Below are 21,763 nucleotides of genomic sequence, written 5' to 3'. Positions count from 1 at the left end.
ACAAAACTCATCCGAATAATTATGGTAATCAGCCTTTGGTAAGGCGTTCCAAATAGTCACTCTGATGATCAGCGTGAATTATGCATGCCCAAAACGAAACAGCAAGAGAAATCCTCTTTAAGAGACACATCCTCTTTAAGAAATGCCGATCGTGATTCTCATTTTCGAGGACGAAACAGGTCGCATAGTAAGCACATCATGCGTTCCTGGAGGCGAAGGAGTGTGCCATCATATTTGTAGGATACGAGAAGATGAAGAATGTAGATCGTCGTGAATGTGAGGAACAGGCACATTCCCTCACGCTGGCATCGCTCTGTGTAAATGATGGCCGCACAGAAACTCAAAGAAAAGATAAGAACACTGCTAGCCTGTACGACTACAAAAATGCAACCCAATTGTCATAAACACATCAAAGGCCAACAGATACAACTAGTACATATGGACAGAAGCGATTTGAGGGCAAACAAACAAAAAATACTGTCGTAAATCTCCTTGCTGCATTCGATTCTATGACGATGCTGTTTTGCATTGAAATTGATGCCGATGAAATTTCAAGAACCAAATCATTTTCGAGGTGAAAAAAGATGGATTCAGATTTTGGCAGGTGTGAAAGAGGAATATCGCCAACAAACGTTCTAATACGGTACCTCTAACACAACCCAGCAACAACCTTTCAACTTATTACCAAGAATATCCGAGCTTGCCCGTAAAAGCAACAGAGCTTCCACGGTTAAGCAGATTTTCATCTTGATCTTTTTAAGGTCAGTGACTTTAAAGAAACCAAGGTTAGCAATGAAATATGTAAAAGTTACCACTGTTAATGTTTTTAACCCGCGTACTTGCTATTGCTATTGAATTTAACATCCAAATTAGCGGATTCTGGTAGGGTTTGTTTTCTCGACAAGATGCTAAACTCGAATGTTACAAAAGGACTGCAGATGATGAATAAACATAAACTGGCTTCCTTTAAACTATCTCAAATGCATTTTAAATTGTTGGAAATCTCAAAGGATCACTCGCTGCCACTCGAAAACAAGATTTCCAAAATGAATGAGAATCAGATGTTATGAACAGCTGATGGAGGTGGAGTTTAATAAGGGAATGTTGAGCTTAGTCGGTCTTATGGTTCGTTAAAGACCAGATTAAGAGATCGCATGGTAATTACCTTCCCCAAGCCGAAGGCGAGGGACACTACGAGTTAAATGAAACATTTCCAACAATTTTGTTCAAACGATTTTACGTCATTTTTTCAACACCTCCTCTAGGCATGTTTAGTGTGGTGTGTGCTTCTCACTAGAAGTCGTAAATAATCTTTTGTGGAGAGAGGCGCACGCGTGGGGCAGATACCACGTGAGATGGCGCGCTGTACGCAATGAGCCAGTGTTGTGTGCATTTGGAACTCTCCACGGGCGGACTCCTTGGTAGTCTTTGCACAAACACAGAGTGAAGTGAAGTTTGTAAACGTTTAACCAATCCAAGGGAAAAGGGACCAGATTTCATTGGAGTCTAAATAACATGTAAAACCGGAGAGGTGTTAAGACCATCCAGCCGGTGCTAAAGACCGGCCACATGGCGGCCTCTCGACCAATAGTAATGACTGAACCGTCTGAGGTGTTAATGATCATGTTAAAACCTGGCATTTGGAAGACATTTGAAATTGGTTTAGGGGAAAACACCAACAATGTAACGAGCTGTTATGACAGCCAGCTGATTGATGTTGGTATATGCACGTTTTAAACACTCCACTAGGGGTCAGATTCCCACAACCTTTTCATTGTTGACATTGCAACACCTTTCCCAGCTTGTTATCCTTTCATCAAACATTTACTGGCAATCTGTCATGAAACATCAAGAAACTGGGGTTTGCCTGCCGCTGCTTTTGAGCAGTGAAGCATCAAATTTTAGTTAACTTTCTCGGTTTTGCTATGGTCTTTTCGTGATTCAAAATTCGCAGAGTGGTATAAACATAAAGATGATCACTGGTTATTATTTCCTCAGAGAGATAAAAGTTAAGATCAACAAAGGATTGAACCAGTAGCTTCTCAAGTTTGTTGACACAAAATAAACAATGCAAACTCATAAAAAAGGCAGTGTTTTTCTAAGTCAGAGCCTGCTAACTCGGAAACCCTCTGGTCTGGTATGGACAACATACATACAGACAGTGTGCAAAAAAATCCCCCCATCGGTGTCACCCACTTGTCACTGTCGCCTCAAAACCACTGGACGATGAGTCAATGAGATGACATATTCTCAGGTGAAAATATTACCCATGCTGGGCCCATATTATTTTTTTGTCTATGTTGGGCACCATACGTGTTGTTCAAGTGGTCGTCGTTGCTAGGTAACACGCGCGCCCTCCCTCGTTCAAGCACGGAGCTAACACCTTCAACACCGGCGAATATGAGGTCGATTGTTTCTGATGCCAAACTGTCATGCACCATCAGAAACAGATAAGTTATTTTGCGAAAACGTACATATTAAATCGCACCATCACGTCCAAAATGAACGTCCTCAGGAACGAAACTTCAACACGCCAGTGTGGAAGATACTTTAAAAAATACATAAATTTTTCGTAGTTTTGTGTCAAGCAGAAAACTAATCAAATTTGTGGGTTCCTATATTCCCCAAAAGATAAATAAACCAGAGTATTTGGCACCACTTAACATAATCAGAAGCCGACTACTGAATGATGTCGCGGGATGCGTTGTCCGAATGTCCGGACTTCCGAAATGGCTGTTAATGGTCATGCATGTCAGATCTCATTCGGATAAATTGAAAAATTCTGCAGCGGTGTTCTCATTGTTAGCATGACAAATAGCCTGATAATGGCAGTGAGATGGACTGCCCGCCTCGGCTGCCTGTTTGCAGTCCTCCCCTCACGTTATTACCAATAGGTCTCCTCATCATTCATTAAAGAGGAGCCCGAGTGCTTCCCCTGAACAGAAAACAGTAAAGTTCCGTCAATAAAATAGTAATAACATCGAAGAATGGCGAGATGACTGTATTTAGCGTGCGCCTGACATTTAGTTCAGAATTCAATGACACTTTGCCGGCGAACCAAGATACTGAAATTACTTTCGAGGAACCATTAGCAGATTTATAATATTGGGTTTCGCTCATGATGAGCAATTAGCATCCGCCTTCGAGGTATTTTTTTCATTTAATGACCGAGTCAAAACATTACACACGGCATAAATTGGCGCCAAGGTTCAAAATGCCCTTCACATGGTTCCGAGGTCCTTGAACATAGTAACAATAATAACGGTGATTGTGCAAAAACAAAAACCACTTTTGAGGAACGAATCGCCGATAATGTCCCCGTATCGAGCAAAAAATGCTTCAAGAAAGAAACTTCCAAGCAAATCACGTTTGTATAAATGAGATACGTACCAGACCAATCAGCATCCCTTAAAAGAAAATCCGATGAAAATACCGGTACTGCAATACAAAATAAATGTACCGTGGGTCAGGGTGCTTACAGTTTTCAATATGTCGTCTTTATTGTGTTATTCGTCCTTTCAGATTTTTCATATTTTACAACATTCAAGAGTTAAAACCAAATGAAACAGCTAAACAAAAGGCTAGTTGCTGTACACAAGGTTTTACGACCTATAAATCGCATGTACGTGTAACTGGGTATCGTTTTTACCCGTTATGACGACAGCAAGCTGCAAATTTCAAAAGAAATATTTCTGGAGTCTAAACAACTTCGCGGAGGTGAATCCCGCTGTCTTAGTAACGTGACCATGCTGTGAAATTAGATGAGATTTGTCTCCTGCAATTTTTTTATTTCCCCTATTGTTTGATGCCAACAATTACTCTTGTCGACGTATACAACTTGGAACGATACAAAACTGAGCGTTACATTTTAAGCCAAACTCCACGAATCTTCCCACCCTTGGGATCCAGCGGATAGGAAGCTGGATTGCCTGAGATAATCATGAAGAGAACAGAGGGAGTTTCTAGGATTCGAATTGGATTGGAAAAAGGGCTGCTGCTGGGATGACGTAAGTTGTTTGCACTTTGCTGTACCTGCCTGTCAACAAGAGCTCAGCAGGAGACTGCACAGCCCAGTCACGATCGGCAAACAGACAGATGCAATGATGAAGTACCAAGGTAATGAACGGCAGTCTGGTGCTCCTTGCACGACATCTGTCATAACAAAAGGGATGAAACGGAAGACACAAAGCAGGCCAACTTCGAATGAAAATTGGAGATCATAATCCAATATATATAGCGAGTAATCCCACGAGGCAAGAGGTCAACAAAGCAGATGGCGTGTACTTTTCCTCATGTACCAAATCTCCTGTTTTGGCACCGTCTGCAGTTAGGTGTCCTGTGCTTTCATGAAATATAAATTGACAGTTAATTGAAACGAGGAGGGCAATCCCCGTCGGTCTAAATGTGAAAAATTATAATTCAATACGCAGTTCCTTCCAACTTGTCATAACTTTATTCCTTCTTAGCTCTCTTCTTTAATTGGCCGATGAAAAGTCTCAAAGCTATTGTGGCTGGAATAAACTTTTACAATTGGTATAAAACAAGGGAATTAATTCAACAATAACATTTGTTGGCTGCATCGCTGACCATCAAGAATTTTCTGTCAAGACATAATTATTACGAAGGTTCGGCATATGCCACATGTAAGCCTTTTTGACTGCGGCAATATCACATCCTGCGGGTAGCTGTTATAGACAAGCATATTTATTTCGACAGCATCACTTGTAGTGCTATTGAACACAGCTTTACGCATGCATCCAAGACTGTTAATAGCAGGATGTTGATGGTGGACATTCACTAAACTGTAGCTAGCTTGGCATTAGTCGTTGTCTTAGTAATAAACATCTTTCTCTTTTTTAGAAATGCATGGCTTCAAAATGCCACCTTCACCCAGCACATCTCTCCTTAGTGTTACATGTTTTTTGGGAACGTCAACATGTTGCCATTGTCATGAATGTACTTTGTTATCTTTGCCTTGAAAATTGCGCTTTTTGTGAATAAGTTTTGTTCGGACCCCACTGCCACTCGCATGAGCACAGTGGTTCTGCACTCTTATTAACATATGAAACAAAAAAGAAAAAAATCACCAACTAAGTAATACTATTAATCACAGAGTTTAAATAGCCTATCCTCAATTTTTTCTCGTATGTAAGCAAAGGCACCTGACAAGACATGTAGCATAACCTATGTCGTGTCTATCTCCTCAAATAAACATGAAAATCTGGACAGTCGTGCAGCATTTGTGGCTGTACAGCAATGGAAAATGACAAAATGACAGCCGTGAGGACGAGCAAGGGTGAGAGGTGTGTGAGGCAAACACCTACAGGACAACGTTGTACATCTCAGTTGATGGAGTACACTAAATAGGTTTACCAACGGCTAGTTTGGTTTTTTGTGGGGAACATTCTCGTCAAACGACGAGTAGTCACGCAACCACGTTAAATGCACCACACACTCAGCTTCCAAACGCCCGCGAAAGACTAGGATGAACAAACTGTTGGAAGCAAGATATGTTTCAAGATGTTTGGAAGGGTTAGACGTATCCAGAAATTAAATAGATCATTAGGCAAATACCATATACCATTCTCTCCTCAGGCAGACCAACTGGAAGCACAGTGCTTTTATGTTAATTCGTGGCGGAATAACCCCTATCCGTCGTTAGAAATGGCATGTTGATAATATCTAATGGCCATAACAATATTGCAGCGAAGCCAATAGGGAGAGAAAAACTAACGTTGTTGGGATAGGATACGAGAGAAAAGGCACCATTTACGAGTGCTGGATATAAAAGAAAATGGACTAAGCAAAGAGCAGACCCTAAGAAAAAGGGATTCAAGTCAAAGACAAAAACAACGAGGTGAAATAAAAGAGCAAAAGGGGATAATTACGTCAATATGAGATGTCAAGGGAAGCTTGTTTTCCCCTTGGACAGTCAGTAAGGTAAGGTATGGATCGCCGCTTTGGTATCAGGGGGCGAGGGGGCACGTACCAAATAACGGACACACTGGACAGACTGTAAACATTGTGTAAATGTAACACTCCCGTATTTACATAGATACAGAGGGTGTTGATTTAACACCTGTGTATGACCACAATTATGGCGATGTATGAGTCGCAATTTGGAAACAGGACGGACAGGTTCTTACTTTTGCTAAAAGGTATAGGAAAATGGCGTCCTTTTGCAATATCTAACAAATGATTACGAGCGGGCGAGCGTACGCAAAGCCATCCTAAAGAGGCGGTCAACTTAAAGGGACCCTTCAATATCATTATTTCACTTTTAACCTTTGAAATTGCGCCTTTGTGTTTCTCCTTTTTTAATTTTAGTGTTGCTAAATTTATCTTTTCTTTTGGAGACACCATGACTGCGGTGGCACCTCAGTCACACGCATTCTTAAACTTGACGCGCACGTGCATTTGGAAACACCCCATTGGTCGCAGTAGTATGCAACGCGCGCGTACCGCGTGTCCACGTGCGTTGTGCCACTGCAATAAAAAGCTTCTTATTCTAATCGCCGAATTACAGTAATTTGCAAATTTATTACCAAATATATGAGGTTATCCCAGGCACTAAACCACATAGTTGTATTGATACGTGCACGAAAAACTACTAGAATGGTTTAAATTTTGCTGTCGTAAATTTACATTTCTTTGGCAATTTATGGTTGTGTAAGTATTTGCAATAAAGTAGCTTACAAATTATGGCAATTTATGGTTATGTAAGTATTTGCAATAAACTAGCTTACAAACTTTTCTCCGATTTTTTTTCCAAATGGCAAAGTTGGGTTTCACAGTTTATACAAGAAAACATGAAAACTTTTAAGTGTCTTCCCTGATTTACACAGCAACAACAGCGCCCTTATTTGTGCAGGAAAGCTTCACTTGAGCACTGTGGTTTTTGATGTTTATAAAAGTGCACTTTTCAGTACGCTCAAGTCCAAGTGGATTTCAAACAGTTTTCAGGCGTTTAAGAACATTGACAAGATCCACAAGAAATGAATCGTAGAAAAATTCATGGCACGGATCCTTTAATGGGCGCAAAGAGACGGGGTTCTGCATCGCAGGTATGTGCTGGTAACTAAGGTTGATCACTGCCCGAGGAAAGGTTGCTTTCTTCTGAAATTAAAATCCAGACGGCAAACAAGCATCTCAAGAAAATCATTCCCCTCCACAGCCGGAACGTGCTGATATACCTTCCGGAGTGGGTAAGAACCAGCACCGCGCCCGGGGCGTCATGAGTGAGGCCACGTCTTGTGCTGGTGAAAAGGAGGAGGAGAGGAAGAAGGGAAGGACAGTGACGAGTGGGTGGGGAGGTGACACTCATCCGACCCCGTTATCACTAAGATATCGCTGATGATGAGTGTAGATTTGAAGGCAGGCCATTCACCCTAGGGGGGATGAGATGTGTTGACATGAGGGCTATATATATAGCCACGCAGCTGATTCTTGTGGTCTGAGATCAGGTGCACGTAGGACTATATAGGCCTAGGCCCGACAATCCCTGGAAAACCAGTGTCCTTTGAGCAGATATGAGGTTTCCCCATAGTTGTGAAAGTGTGGTTATTTAAAAACAGAAAAAGGGGTTTAAATTACAAAGACTACATCTTCGGTGTGTGATTCATCGGAAGCCACATGCTTCTTTTTCTAAGTAGGAGGAAGTGCTTTTCTGCTCCAAGATTGGATTTTTTGCTAAAAGTTATCCTTCATACACTCTATTGTCGCAGAAATTTTTTCCCTCCCATCGGTTCGCGATGAACCTAGATACGAAGAATTTATGTACTATACCACCCCAGTCGTGCCAACAGCTTCAGCCAACTCATCTGTCAAGTGTATAGCTCTTTGCATTGCAATGAGCGACTAATAAACGGCTGAAGTCACATCAAACCTGGAAGCGCAAGCCTTACACCTTTTCATCGAATGCCTTTTTCTAAAGCTAAGAGACAAGGAGAAAATTGATTCTGAACAGGTTTTTGTCTGCTTTAAAAGCATTTAGGCGTGGATGCGTGAGGATGTTTAAGCATTTAAGACCGTATTATAGGTTGACGTACTTGTAGCAATTCTTTCCTGCATGGCGAGGCGGTATCTCTCGTAATAAATGCCGTCTGGCTTTAAGTAATAAGTAATGGAGGCATGAAAAGCTTGTGTTGAATTCTGTCAGAAGAAGAGTGGCCTGAGAAAGTGGCTGCACGATTTTTCATTTGTAATTTTGACGCCTTTAATGTTTAATGCGAATGCAAATTTGCGTAATCCGGAGTAAGTATGATTTTTATCTCGGGAAGAAACCTCACCCAGATATTATGCATCTAAATTTGCCAGAATATTGGATATTTATGTTTTCTATCTCTAGTTTATGTTCAGGACGTTCAGGACACTTAGCCCTTAGTTTTGTATAAGAAAGGGGGTAGAAAGCAATGTATTTCTGGAGTAAAAACAAGTGGGCTACTCCGGATTTTGTGACGTGGATCGAGAACAAAAAAAGTAGTCGTTTTTTCCAGATCACTGTCATCATATTTTTTTCAGTTCCTTGTTTAGGCTTCGGTTTCTTTTGGGGGTTACATAAATCAACAAGAACTGTACCTAAAGGTTTGCAGTAAAGCAAATAGGTATAGCCAGAGGTTGTTTATGCGTATAGATCAGGGGAGATGAAAAACAGGGCATTAATAAAACAAGATTCAGCCTAATTTGTTTTCACACGGCCAAACACTACTTCCGCAGACACGATGGGCGGAGCTCGCTTCGATGAATGTCTGTGCTCTCTCAACCTCTGTCCCACTCGTCTATGTTATCCTTCCCGGGGATACATGGTAATTGAAATAAACCCAGACGAACAGGATAATGGCTCAGGCTGGGAGTTGCTACGCAGAAATGTCACTTCTGGAGGAAAGCATTTAGCCCGGTGCTCTCAAGGAGTTACTGGACCCGTCTGCGGCAAGGGCAGCGTCCAAATAAAGACGGGAAACAAAGTTAGACTTCAAGCTGCCTCAACATTTCCCCCTCAGACATTTACACGAAAATGGACTACGAAAGAGAGCCTTCGTGCATTAGGAAAGCATTTCAGCAGTATTATATTAAATGTGAATATTGATGATTGCTGCTGTATTTTGTGTTTCTGTGAAAATGGTTACGCAAATCACCGACCAAGGTGCTTTATTCGGTCCAATTAGGTTTGTTTAAATTCCACCCCGCAGCGGGTCAAACGCAAACAGACAGAAACAGACTAAAGGATACCAAATCACTTCATGTATACTTGCTCCAGTTCATAACCAAACCACACTGTCCACAGAGTCCACGTGACCTTATATTCTTTTCCGATTGCAGCCCTCGTTGTAACAATTTGATTATGCCATTTCCCTCACCGTACAATGAACTTGAGGCTAGAGACGCTGGATTCCTCGGCCAGCTGTGTCGTGTTATACCAATGCACGGCATTCGCAAGAGGGGGGATAGGATTTAAGGTAATAGGCCTAAGGTGCAGAGATAACTCAGAGGGCCCCATCATCAAATAGGCCTACTCCATAAGGCACCGCAGTTATCCTTGTCCTTGAGCTATAGCATCTGATCGTCTGCCTCCTAGACTGGGTAATAAATAAGGTTCTGCGCTTGCATTCCCACAATGTCGCAATTTTAATCACCATGGGGAGGGTCCCTAGGCTTATCTCCATTGGGAGCGTGGTCTCCTATGTCGTTTGTGGGGTTGATTTTTGGCCAGTTCTCAAGAAAGCGGGACATCCGACTTTTCGGGCACGATGCCCCACATTTATCTCGACATAATATAGGCTTACCTAAGTGTGTGAGGAGCCGCATGTCAGCATCAATTCATCCTGGAAAATTAATTATAAGCACTGAAGGAAGCATCAGACATCAGGGATGAAAGGTTTGAATAATGTACCATTGAACAGTATGCCGAGACGAAAGTGTTAACGTACGAGTGTATTCCTCCCTACGTATCAATATAACGCTCTCTGCACAAACCCATAGATTGCGACTGGTATGACAAGTTATACCATTCACTACACAACTTGAACATTTTTACCAGTATAACTTTTCTAGCAGGGTAACCCAGTCAAATCCAGAACCAAATTGGCGTTGTCAAATAAATCCGGTAAAGGATTGAAATTCGAAACATAACGCCGCCGAAGGTGTCAGATAATACCATACTGATCATAAGCCTGTCCACATAAAAACAGCCTGTAGGTTGAAACTTTAACATACGATGGTGTTACACATTGTGGTGATAAAAAAATGCGGGTTCTCAAAGATTTTTGTACGTCAACGACCTTACTTGTACACAGGTAATACGGGTTTCAATCGATTTGGGACCAAGAGGTTTCGTTCGCAAGTCAAAACAAGAATCGGATAACTGTGAAACCACATGATTAAGAGGGGTGACATTTAACGTATCAAGAAGTACCAAACTCCAGCGTTAATCTGATATATGCGTCTTGAGCCTTTTACACCCACAAGGGAAACCTAACTATCTGCAAATCCACAAAACCTTTGCTTTTCTCAACTAGAAATCCCTTTTACATTGCAGGAATGAAGATTGGAATCGGCATTTTACATGGCGATTAGTTTTCCTACCTTTCACCTTAATCGAAAGATTCTTGTTGAGCATGGCATTTAGAGCAGAAATTCAAAGGTTAAAAGAGACGTCACTGTTGTACTTCGCAGCATTTTACAGGTTTATACAATTTTGAAACAAAGTAAACAACAGCGATGGTGTTTACAATATTTCTTGGGACCTGGCTGTGAGGGTTACATTGCTTTGAGTTTTGTTCTTTGTAGTAGTCGAGTACATCAAAAGTCCCTACAAGTCACAAGTTATTCAGTCTTAAGCTAAGTCACAAGTGTCTCAAATAAATTGCAAAAAAAGCATTTTTGTCATTTCTCACCTTGCTGAAGCATAAGTATAGTTATGACTGGTCTTGTGAGGGATTCCTCTTCAACACTGAAGAACTAGTACTTGGCGATTCAAGCCTGGTATGGTACTACTGATGCTTTTATCTGTCACTTGAAGTTGAACGTTCTCACCTGCCGCCACTACCAAATTGGGGTTGGTGCAGGGTAAGGTTTTCGGATGTGAATTGCGTTTACAATTGAGTAAGTTGGTTTGTTTCCCCTCTGAGAACATGGCAATAAATGAAAATATTTCGGAGGTCGCAGATTCAAGTCCCGCTCCTGTCAATTTTTTTGGTTCATCTTTATAATCATTTTTAAGCACCTAGTCGGTTTCCCTAAGCAGTCTTCTAGACGGTTTGAAAGGTTTCGAAATCTTGTCAACAAAGAACTGTCTGAAATGGCCGATGATAAAACAGATTATTCGTTGCAGGATAGCAAGTAATGACCTTATTGAGACACGCACGGTGTAAGAATTGTTTTCCTCTTATAATATGGGCGTTTCACAACAGTGCACCTCCAAGAGTTTGCAACGCGTTGGCCAATTACAATACGCAAAATTTGTCGGCCCAATGCCCGTTTGGAAATGTTCGACAGATTCGTGCATTGTGATTGGCCAACGCGTTGCAAACTATTGCCAATATATGTACACATTCTGAACGTGCTCAAATCGCACATTTTTTCAAGACAACAAACAGCGGCCAAAGGGACCACAAGTAAATAAGAAAAAAAAACAGTCCAAACGCTCGGGGGGGGAATCGATCACCGATTATATAGATAGACGCACAAATTATTAAACGGGACAACACAAACATGCAAGTGGAGCATTTGCAGAAGACGGTCGCTACGAAACACTTCATCCTGGGCAGTTGTTTTGTTTTGTTTTGTTTGGGCAAGCGATATCAAGATTCATCGGCGGAGGACGTGATGCAATTACGGCCTTTGTCCTTACGCAAGCCAAGCAAGGCTAACCAAGGTAATTACTTCAGGCTCCCAACTCACAAGACCTGATCTGCTGTCACGTTTTTAATATCATGAATGGCATTCGGAAAACTCCCTTCAGACTGCTTTAAGGCAGTACAAGGCTTCGTCACGACGGACGATGTGCAACTCAGACAACTGAGCTAACTCTTAAAAATTAACTTTCATCCGAGTATGTAAGTCTCACCACTAAAAATGAAGAGTTGATTTATCTTCAAACGCCTTGCCCCAAAATGATAAGGAAAAGGGGAAAGATACAGTTGCTGCAATTCACTTGAGCTCTATGGTACTGTTGTTGAAATTCGATGGCTTTTATTTTTACTACCTACCTACTTGTAAGCAAATCCAAACTTGTAACGGGACACATAAATCTCCTTTTTTCTCGCATAATTTGTCTCAATCACCCACGAGGTTCAGCTAAACTCCTCCGATTTCGTGCTAAATCGAATCAAGGGCACATTGAAGGCATCAAGCAATGCGTGCGTCACCTTTGTCAAGGGATGCTGCACCAATCAATCCAGCAAGGAAATACAAGAGACTTCAGCAAATAGCTTGCCACAAGAGGCAAAGATGGCGGGAAAAGGACTTCTGATTTAGTTTTATTTGGAACTTCCAATTCACGGCCGACACTGTAGGTGCCGGATCTGGGGTGCCCGGCACGGACGTATATAGAAAAATCTGGACTTGCAACGCCTTGTATGAAATAGAAGCCAGCCAGCGGCCATTATACTGAGCCGGATACAAATGCACGGGTCGGCTCGTACCTATTGACGCCTATAATGTATTCGGATCGGTAAAATGGCCGTTAGTGGATTCAATTCTCTTAATGAGCTGATTAAGGGCATTGCGAGTCCAAATTTTTTTATATACGTCCGTAGTGTGCGGCGCCGATTTTTTTTTCCAAACTGTTTTGGTTTTCTGTCTTGTGATTGGTCTATTACATGCAGATTTAATTAATGCATAGTTCTCGACCTCACAAACCAAACTTATGTTTAGAATATTCCTTTCGCACTTGTTATTTTACAAGTTAAAAAAAAAGTTGTAAAACGAGAGAATTCAAACTTGAGAGGAGGATTTCAAGTAGGGAGTACCGGTACTCTTAACCAATCCACACATCAGCTGCCAGGTTCCGGTGAATTAAAAATCTTTATATCTCATATAACCACTCTTTAAGGCCTTGGACAGAATTATGAAGAATGCTCAAACACAAAGGGCGCCCTCTTTCGAAACTGTTGGCACTCGTTTGGCGAAAAATAATCTGCCCGGCAACGGGGCTATGTCCCCATCCAGAAAGGCCCATTATTAATTACGAGGGAAACACCAAGTGATTTGGAGGGATCTGTATCATATTTCCCTACATATCCAAAGTGTGCAAGTCTCAGAAAAGCCCCTAGCACCTAAGGAAGGTCATTAAAAGGTCACATAAAGAGTCCCCCCTTCTTTAACAAGTCTGATTATTGTTTTTAACCTTAAACTATGAGACTGGAACATTAATTCGTTTTGTGTCAGTTACCACGCAACGGGCGCACTGGGAGGTATGAAACTCTACACTCAGCAATGAATAAATATCTTCTTTTGTTACAGACAAGCTCAAGGAATATTGCAACCACCTCTTCCTGTGACTGTAAACCATACGAAAGGCATGTTTCTTTGCTGACATTATAATATTGTTGTGTGGGCAGAGTGCACTTTTCTAAAGAAATTGAAAGCGCCTGCTTTGCAGAAATGATACTGCTACCCTTTTCGGGGTTGGACTCTTTTCCGGACGAAAATTTGGACGGTCGAACCAAGAGCTGGATACGTCACTGCGTGGCTAGCCTCCACCACTGTCATTTTTCTACGGCTAGGTCTATTGTCTACGCGTCTCCACGCATTTCAAATGGAGCGAAGACCTAGACTTAGCTCTAGACAAGAGATTCAGATCCAGCCTTAGGCTGTTTTTCTGATGCCCCCAACGACCAGCTAACTGCTACAACGAATTGTTACCCGGACAGAAAGAAGTTGAGTTAATAACCTGAACATTGCAGGACCTGCGGCAGGGGACAAAGAAGAAAAAATTCCCTGATTAGTGTTGGAGACTGGCTTAACCCCGTATTTTCAATGCATGGATAGAGCAATGAAAAAGCTCAGGCAGGAAGAAATAATACAATACATCCTGCTAGCCCAAGTAAACGGGAGGTGAACTCAGATGGAGTCAATAACCTGTGAGAAGAACAGGTTGCCTTGGAAACTGCAGTATTCCGTGGCAAAACGGCTGTCTTATACTAAAAAGGAGATATGTGACTGTTGGGGTGATGCGCGTATTGTGGTTGGCCGTTCATTCAACGCGAACTGACACGTATACACTCTTTGAACCTACTTTACTTCAGTCGTTACACCACTGGTACGTTTGTAAATATTACACTGCAACGCCTGTAGTAAAATGCCGAGGGGATTTTCACAAAGCCAAAACCAAAGCCGTGTTCCATGGAAAAGCGGTTAGCATTTAAACACAGTCCAGAATTCATGTTGATGTAGAATGTAAAATGGGTATAAGATAAACTGTTTAAACTATATGCGCTGTATGGTGATCTTCAATGAAAATGTAGCCTGGTGCCATGCAGATATAACGCCTTGTACAATGACCATTTCAAGAACGAACCACATCCCCATACCAAGACGGATGTACTTATTCGTCATGATTATTATGCGATTCCAAGTGATGTTTAAATGAAGAGTAACTCCGTTTTAGATGACAGCAGAAAGAGTGAATACATCTGCCGCCAACTACAAAATACTGCGTCGACAAAAGGTTTTCAGAAAGCACATAACACAGGCTGCTAACATTGTGGAGAAAACTACATCAATATGAACTGCCTAGAAATTGGCAAGTTCTGAGTCCCCTGGAACGCCGAAGGCGGTTCTGATACAACAGTATGGGTTTTCTGATAGCGACGGAAGCTGAATTATGAGTCGTCTTTCAAGCCGACTAGTAACCCGAGCGCTTGGGAATAATGGAACACTGTGGCGTTGACTTATTCATATACTTCAAAAGTACCAGAAGCTTGTGTGGGTTCGAAAGATTGGAGCAGCAACTATAGCACTCGGCAAGATCAAGAAGTTCTTCCGTACTTCCTTAAGAAAGACATATTTTTTGTAGAAATACCTATTCCCAACCAATCCATCTACCGGAATCGGAATGATATATCCCTCTTTAAGGAAGGAAGGACGAAGAGAATACCTGATGCATACAAGCAGGCGGCGCTTGACAGGGATGTACGCACAACCTAATTCGTTTCAAATTGAGTTTATATTCACGTTTGGAATTAGGCGGCATCCTTCATTTGAGCTCCATTTGTCAGGGAAAAAGAAGCCTTGTTCCTCTGATCTTAGCTCCACGCGAAGGCAAACCTCCTCGTTAACAGTAACAAAACTGTCGTTTTCAAGTCTTCCGAATATTACCCAAAATGCTATGTGAATAATGCAATAGCGCATGGTGGAACTCCCTGATTTGAATTCATAAACCATAACAAGCTAAGTAACAGCACCTTATAAAGGTTCCACTTAACACCGTGATATGCTTGAGGACGTGGCCGTCATGGGGAATCAGAGAGGACACAAGCCCCTTCGCACAGAAAAAATGAAAACATTTTGATCCAATGTGTGCAGTGGGCAAGACATAATTGAATCATTCGGGAGTTTCACAAATACAGAAGGAAATTTTAATCTCGACACACCTTGTTGTACTTCATAATCCACAGAATTGCAGTCGTCTATACAATTTAAAATAATAAACCTTGGGCAATATGAAATTTAATAAGAAGTAAAGGGAACAAAGAGCATTTCATTATTGTGGACCGTTTTCTTTCTTGTTTCCGTATTAAGCCCAATATGGAATTTTGCAAGTTGCGTTTTGTTTGTCTCTAATTTTATGCATCCTGCGCGCATTTCATACATATCCTGCAATTGGACAATATGGCTATTTCCGAATCGCTTTTCTACGGCTGGAAATTACGCACGAGGCTGCGGCTGCGACTAGTACACATTAAATCGTGTGTAAATTTTGGCTGTAGCCAAGTGATTCGGACACGGCCTATATTGTGTATTGATTCTACCGCGATTCTAAATATGGCGGACACAACAGGAGGGCGCTTATTGGTTTAGGTAAAATTGTAGCGTTGACCATAAAGATCATATGGTAAAGCTAGACGTCTCAGTTTTTTGTTACTCTAATTTGGCCCCAGAGCAGGGCAAAATGTCATTCAATTAAACCGCCATGTTACAAGCACGCACTTACGCGGTCCGGTCCGCATGTATGTGTGTGTACGTATGGAGCAACAAGTGTGTTTGTCACACCGTCAAGTTTGATGAGTGTCACGTCTTAGTGCTCTGTGCGCGTTTCACACGTACACGTAAAATAAAAAGACTAGATTGGCAGTGTGCATACGCCCCACTAGGTGTGATAAATGAGTGTCATTTTTTTTGCTCCCATGGACGCGCAAAATGACCGTAAAGAACAGTGTAATTCGACAACCAGAATTAGAAGCCATTACTGCGGTGGCGCAACGCTCGTGGGCAGGTGGTACGCGTGCGTTATATGCCTCTTCGACCAACGGGGTGTCGTGATTTGCAAAATGTACGTTAGTCTATCCGGTTTGTGAGTGACTTCGTCACAAAGGTGGACGAGACACGATTTGCAGGCTCCCTTTGGACGATCGCTGAAGTTGCACGATAACTTCCAATTCCATGGTTCCATATTAAGGGCGATCAATACATGTAACTCTATGTGCAGTGCATGCGCAGTTGGCGTAGTTTACATTGAAGTGTCTTCACGCTTCGGGTGAGAGTACCGAAGTGTGATGTCACTGTGAATTAGAAAGTGCAGTGCAAACGAATGGATTACGTGCACGTATCGGTTTAAGCACTGGTTTTCGCGCAGATACCTTTTACACACACACTTGTGCGTGTGACATATTCACTTTGGTATTCTATAGACTAATCCTATTCGACGCCATAACTGCGGTGGCGCCGCACTCACACGCACATATTTTAGCTTGATGCACGCGTGCATTTGGCACACCATGACACCTGTTGGTCAAAGAAGCGTGAAACGCGCACGTACCACCTGTCGACGAGTGTTGAACCACTGCAGTAATGGCTTTTAATTCTGGTTGTCGAATCACAGTATACAGCTAAATGTATCTTTCCTCCAGCACGTGACCTAGCACAACACGTGTGAAGCTGTTGAGCGTCAAGAGCCCGCAGCGTACATACCGTGGACTGCGTTCGTCACGATTGATGCGCGTTTTTTTCTTTATCTTCCCACCAGCACGCGACCCTACACGCAAGACCGCGCGTAAACACACACTGCCGATCTAGTCTTTTTTCTATATCTATGACGTAGGCGTCCGCAAGGCTCCAAGGTGTTCGTGCGTTACCGTTCAATTTTATGTGCCTCAATCCCTTCGATCCCCCGAGCGGAAACAAAAGAGGGCGTGTTTTTAAACACGCATAGGCGAGCAAGCCTATGCGCGGATGACACGGAGCACACTGAATACGTGCAATGACTTTATGCTGGAACTTACGGTCTTTGCTTGCACGCCGAACGCGTGCAAGAACCCGTTTGGAAAACTCCATACCAGTCTGTCTTTCTTTCGCCAGTGAGGGCGCACAGCTTCAAAGTTTAAAATTTAGATTGTTTGATTACTTATCGTGAACCTATTTTGTTTTGAGTGATGTCTAATTGGAAAGATTATACACTCCTGGACAAACGCATGGACGATTTATATTTTAAAACCTGTATGTATTTGCTAAAAACGTCGGTGTTTTTATTGCTGTCGCTTTCGTTTCGTTTAAATTAGAGAGAAAATACTTAACTTAAATGCGAGAGTTACAAGGACCATACCTCAAGCCTTACGCACAAAGCGAACTGTTGATCATAGAAACACACAGGACAAAATGGTTTAAATTTCGATGGAAAGAGTATGGAGAATATCGAAGCTAATCCGATGGAATGATACGGAAAATGGCAGAAGAGCTAAGCGACTTCACAAATCGTCGCTTCGAGCCACACCAGGCCCCAGTGCACCTCAGAAGATATTTTAAAAACTTCGTAAATGCGTAATTTGAAAAGGAGATGGATCATGGAATGCAGTAATTATAAGTGAAACCGGCGATTTGAGTATTGGGAGTATCTGATTGTTGAATAGAATGTTCCGGAGATGCACTGCAGTAAAGGTTTCGACGATGGGTGGTCATCATATTTCAAGTGAAAGAAACAATCTTGCAAAGTTATCGAAGTTGTGGTCAAATGCATTGCCCTGACGTAATTTAATATTAGTTTATACAACTTGATATGGGCCTTTTGTGGTCGATTACCGACAAAAAACAGTCCAGGATATTGGTTCTTGTGAAGAAATCATGCCAACATTGCCAGCGATATAAAATCACATCGTGTCCAGGGAAAAACTTAAAACGCCTTAGAAGAAGCGTATTCCAGGAAGAAGAATCACGGGTATGGCGACAAAGCCCGTCCACTCTCCGGAGCATAGTTAAACGGAGAAATTGGCTGATGGCTTTGGGTTTCTCTGCCCCGACTTTGGGGAAAGGTAAATGAATACAATGTAACGGATTCTTTTCAATTCCCCATCTGCACGTTAGTGCGACATCACGATGCAACCAGCAGTGCCATGAAAATGAAGATTCTGACAGAGGGTCATAAAGATTATGGAGAAACCCTAGCTGAATGACCACACAGAATTGGGTCACATTCCATTTGATATGCTGATGAAGATTCGACGCCATGCCACAATAAACTCGACGCCATTAAAAGTAAATATCTGTCCATAATTATATATACACAGAGGTTTTTGCTTTACCACAACCATATGCGGGTTGTCCACCTGACATCATTACCATCAAGCTGTTGCCATCGCCCCATGTGGGACCATCGGCTGGGTAATCTCGCCATCTGCCTATTCCATCCTTGTAAATCAACTAGTCTATATATTCCTTCTTCCTCTGCTCTGACCGTCACTGTCATTCCCTGTTATCTCACAAATCATAGAGTGCCTCTGTTAGTTTACATCATTTACGTATCTCGGTCCGTGTGAGCCGTCTTGATCAGTTGCAATTACTGGCGCTGGACGAGACTCCAGGAAACGAAAGAGTATTCCCCCATCAAACATCACTTCATCATACACATTTTGTGACAACGGACGTGGGCTTGTCAGTGGATGACTATATGAAGGGTATTTCGTCAAGCGTTGTTTCCCATCACTATAAGAATTGAACTGCATGGCATGATGACGTGCCAATTAAGTAGTTGTCTTTTTGTGCTAAGCTCCGGATATTGATTGTTGGCTTTGCCTGAGGAAAGAGAGAAAGCTTAAAAGAAAAACCGTCGGAAACGCCTTTGTCTGGCTGAATTGAACAGGAAATTTCAATGAAAAATGTCTGGTACATGAACAAACTGGTGTTGTATTCAACTACACTTCAAAGAACAAAGAGAAAACAACTTTCTTTTCCATTTCCGTTATTTATTGTGACAGAATAATTAGAATAATTACAAATCCAAGGATGATCACTAACATCAGCGACATAAAATACAACATAATAAAGATTGAGGACTTACAGGACATCTCACAAATGATCTCTTGCTAGTACTAGAGACTTCGATGATGTAAACATAATCACACAGCCTCATGATACATGTACCATTAGTTAATTTAGAAAATACACATGTCAAGAGAAAACGATAACGTTTTGACTAAATTAATAGAGATACAACTTTTAACTTGTAGGCATTTAAGTTGAAATAACAACGTAATATTTTACAATTCCACTGTCTCCACAGGATATTTCGAAAATCTGTTTAGAGATGATGGGAAGCGCTCAACTCCACAAGAATTTTTTAACTTGTTCACTTCTTCCTAAACAACAAAACAAATAAGCTCGTTTTGATGAGACGAATTTTGTAGCAAGCTCTTGAGATAGTAACAATTCCGTTTCCAAAAAGATTATGGGCTGTGCCACTTCATATTATATGGTGAGAAAGCATAGTTATACATGAGAACCCTTTAGTTATAAAAATGGCATTTAAATTATCCAAAAAGGCCACCTTAAGAAATTAAAATACACCTCCCCAGGACAGATGAGTGGTAGTGATCATCGCTTAGCTAGATTACGGCAGGCTGACACGGCGCAGGTAGTCACCGCCGGCTGCAAATTATAATCAGTGTTTTATGAGGTTGTAAAAAAACTCAACTCGCTTCCACTGTCTTGCTTGTCAAAGAAGCCGACAATAAAAAAAATGAATTAGAAAAAACTCTCAGGGATGTATGTGGGCTTCCATCATTAAGAACACTACTGTCCATGCATGGACCAATAGGACGGTTTGATGATGGCATGGCACAAGGCTTGAGATAGCTTGAGTAAGCTTGAGATAGCAATCATTGTTATGTTTGGTACGGAGGCAGACACGCATGCTTTCCACGAATCAATTTGGCACCGCCTGGCCCACTTTTTCTCTGGAGCAATTTCATGCGTGGTGTATTTTCCAAATTATTTGACATGCCGATCAAATGGATGTAATTTCCCGCTGTAATTCCTGAGAGAGAAGACGTCGCTGCATGAATTAAAGGGGTAGGATCTTTACTCTATTAAAATTGAAAATCGTGGCCATTCACCGCAGCAGCTGGCCAAAGTTTCTACCTTCAGTTGCTTCATCCATAGAGAAAGGCCCCGCTCCATGCTTCATGATACCCAAAAAGCTTCAGATTAAAAATAATCTCACTATCAGGCCAATCCTTGGTTTAAAAAGTAGGGGTTGTAAGCATCTGAGGGTACAGTAGAAGCTTGCCAGCCGTCTTGTTTCTGCTGAAGGAACGCAGGACCGATTATTACCGGTGCGTGTTTCCCTTGCTTTCATTCACTGAAATGCACATTTAACTTGAAGTTAATTTTTGATGGAGACGGCTCACGGTACCCAGATCTTGGGAAAGGAAGATAGTTTACTAAACAGACACAACGATTACCTTCACACCTGACAGCAGATATCACAATCGGTGTGCAGACAAGCCACTATACCTTGCTTTGGTCACAAATACTGCAGGATATTTTGAATTGGGTCTAGTAGGCTATACATAAAGGTGTGAAATATTAACCTGATACTGACAAAGGAGGATGACTGACTACAGGAGATGTCGCGCTGCGGTAGAGCTGCTGTCTGACGTCTGATCTGCAACATGACACACGTCTAATGGGAAATCCAACCGTCTGATCAATATGTATTCAAGAAACATTGAGTGTCACGGGTGATGACACTGTGTCACCACACTGGCGGAATATGAACAGTAAACATAGCTGCACAGTGTTAGCAACAAAATGGTCGAGACGTACTAATCGGCGAAATACATACATCACCACAGGCAAGATGATATCTTTCCAGGAAACGGATGCACCAAAAGATAATCCAATTTCATTAACTATAACTGATTCATACCAACAGTGCAAGACATATCAACAATATAATGTAACAGCAATTGTCATATCGAGGCCAAACTAGTAAACTCAACTTTGAAAGGCTCATACGATGTATTAAAGGACCGATCACACCCCAACAAAGGAGATATTTCCAGTATTTACACATGATACCATTCAACCAAATGTGCCTAAAAACAATTTCCATTTTTAAGTGTATTCTCTGCAGTCTGGGGAGTTAGTGTTAAAGTGGGACTCCAAACTGCGCACTGTCATTTTATTACTTTTTCAGACAGCTCACTCCTTTTTCAAACTGGAGAAGTAGGTTTCATGAGTAAATATACGGTTTTGGAAATCGAAGAGATGTTTTATCCACGACCCACCTCTGCTCGAAATGACAAATTTGTGGGATGTGCCAGAACTGGGG

The 21,763-nt window shown here is 41.8% G+C and overlaps 1 long non-coding RNA gene across 1 annotated transcript in view; it reads right to left on the bottom strand.

The window, feature by feature from the left end:
• Positions 1-3,518: 3,518 nt before the first annotated feature.
• The window catches only part of LOC110973217 (uncharacterized), an 87,129-nt gene continuing 68,884 nt past the window's right edge, over positions 3,519-21,763 (bottom strand). Inside the window, exon 3 of the long non-coding RNA XR_002597442.2 lies at positions 3,519-4,152. This is a non-coding gene — a long non-coding RNA (uncharacterized LOC110973217). The remainder of the gene's footprint in view (positions 4,153-21,763) is intronic.

The sequence above is a fragment of the Acanthaster planci genome, linkage group LG02 (genome assembly GCF_054643075.1).
Source record: "Acanthaster planci isolate LZ-2023a linkage group LG02, COTS_SCS, whole genome shotgun sequence".
Classification (NCBI taxonomy): Eukaryota; Metazoa; Echinodermata; class Asteroidea; order Valvatida; family Acanthasteridae; genus Acanthaster; species Acanthaster planci.
The sequence above is the reverse complement of the archived record's forward strand: the minus strand, read 5'-3'. Positions and strand labels throughout refer to the sequence as shown.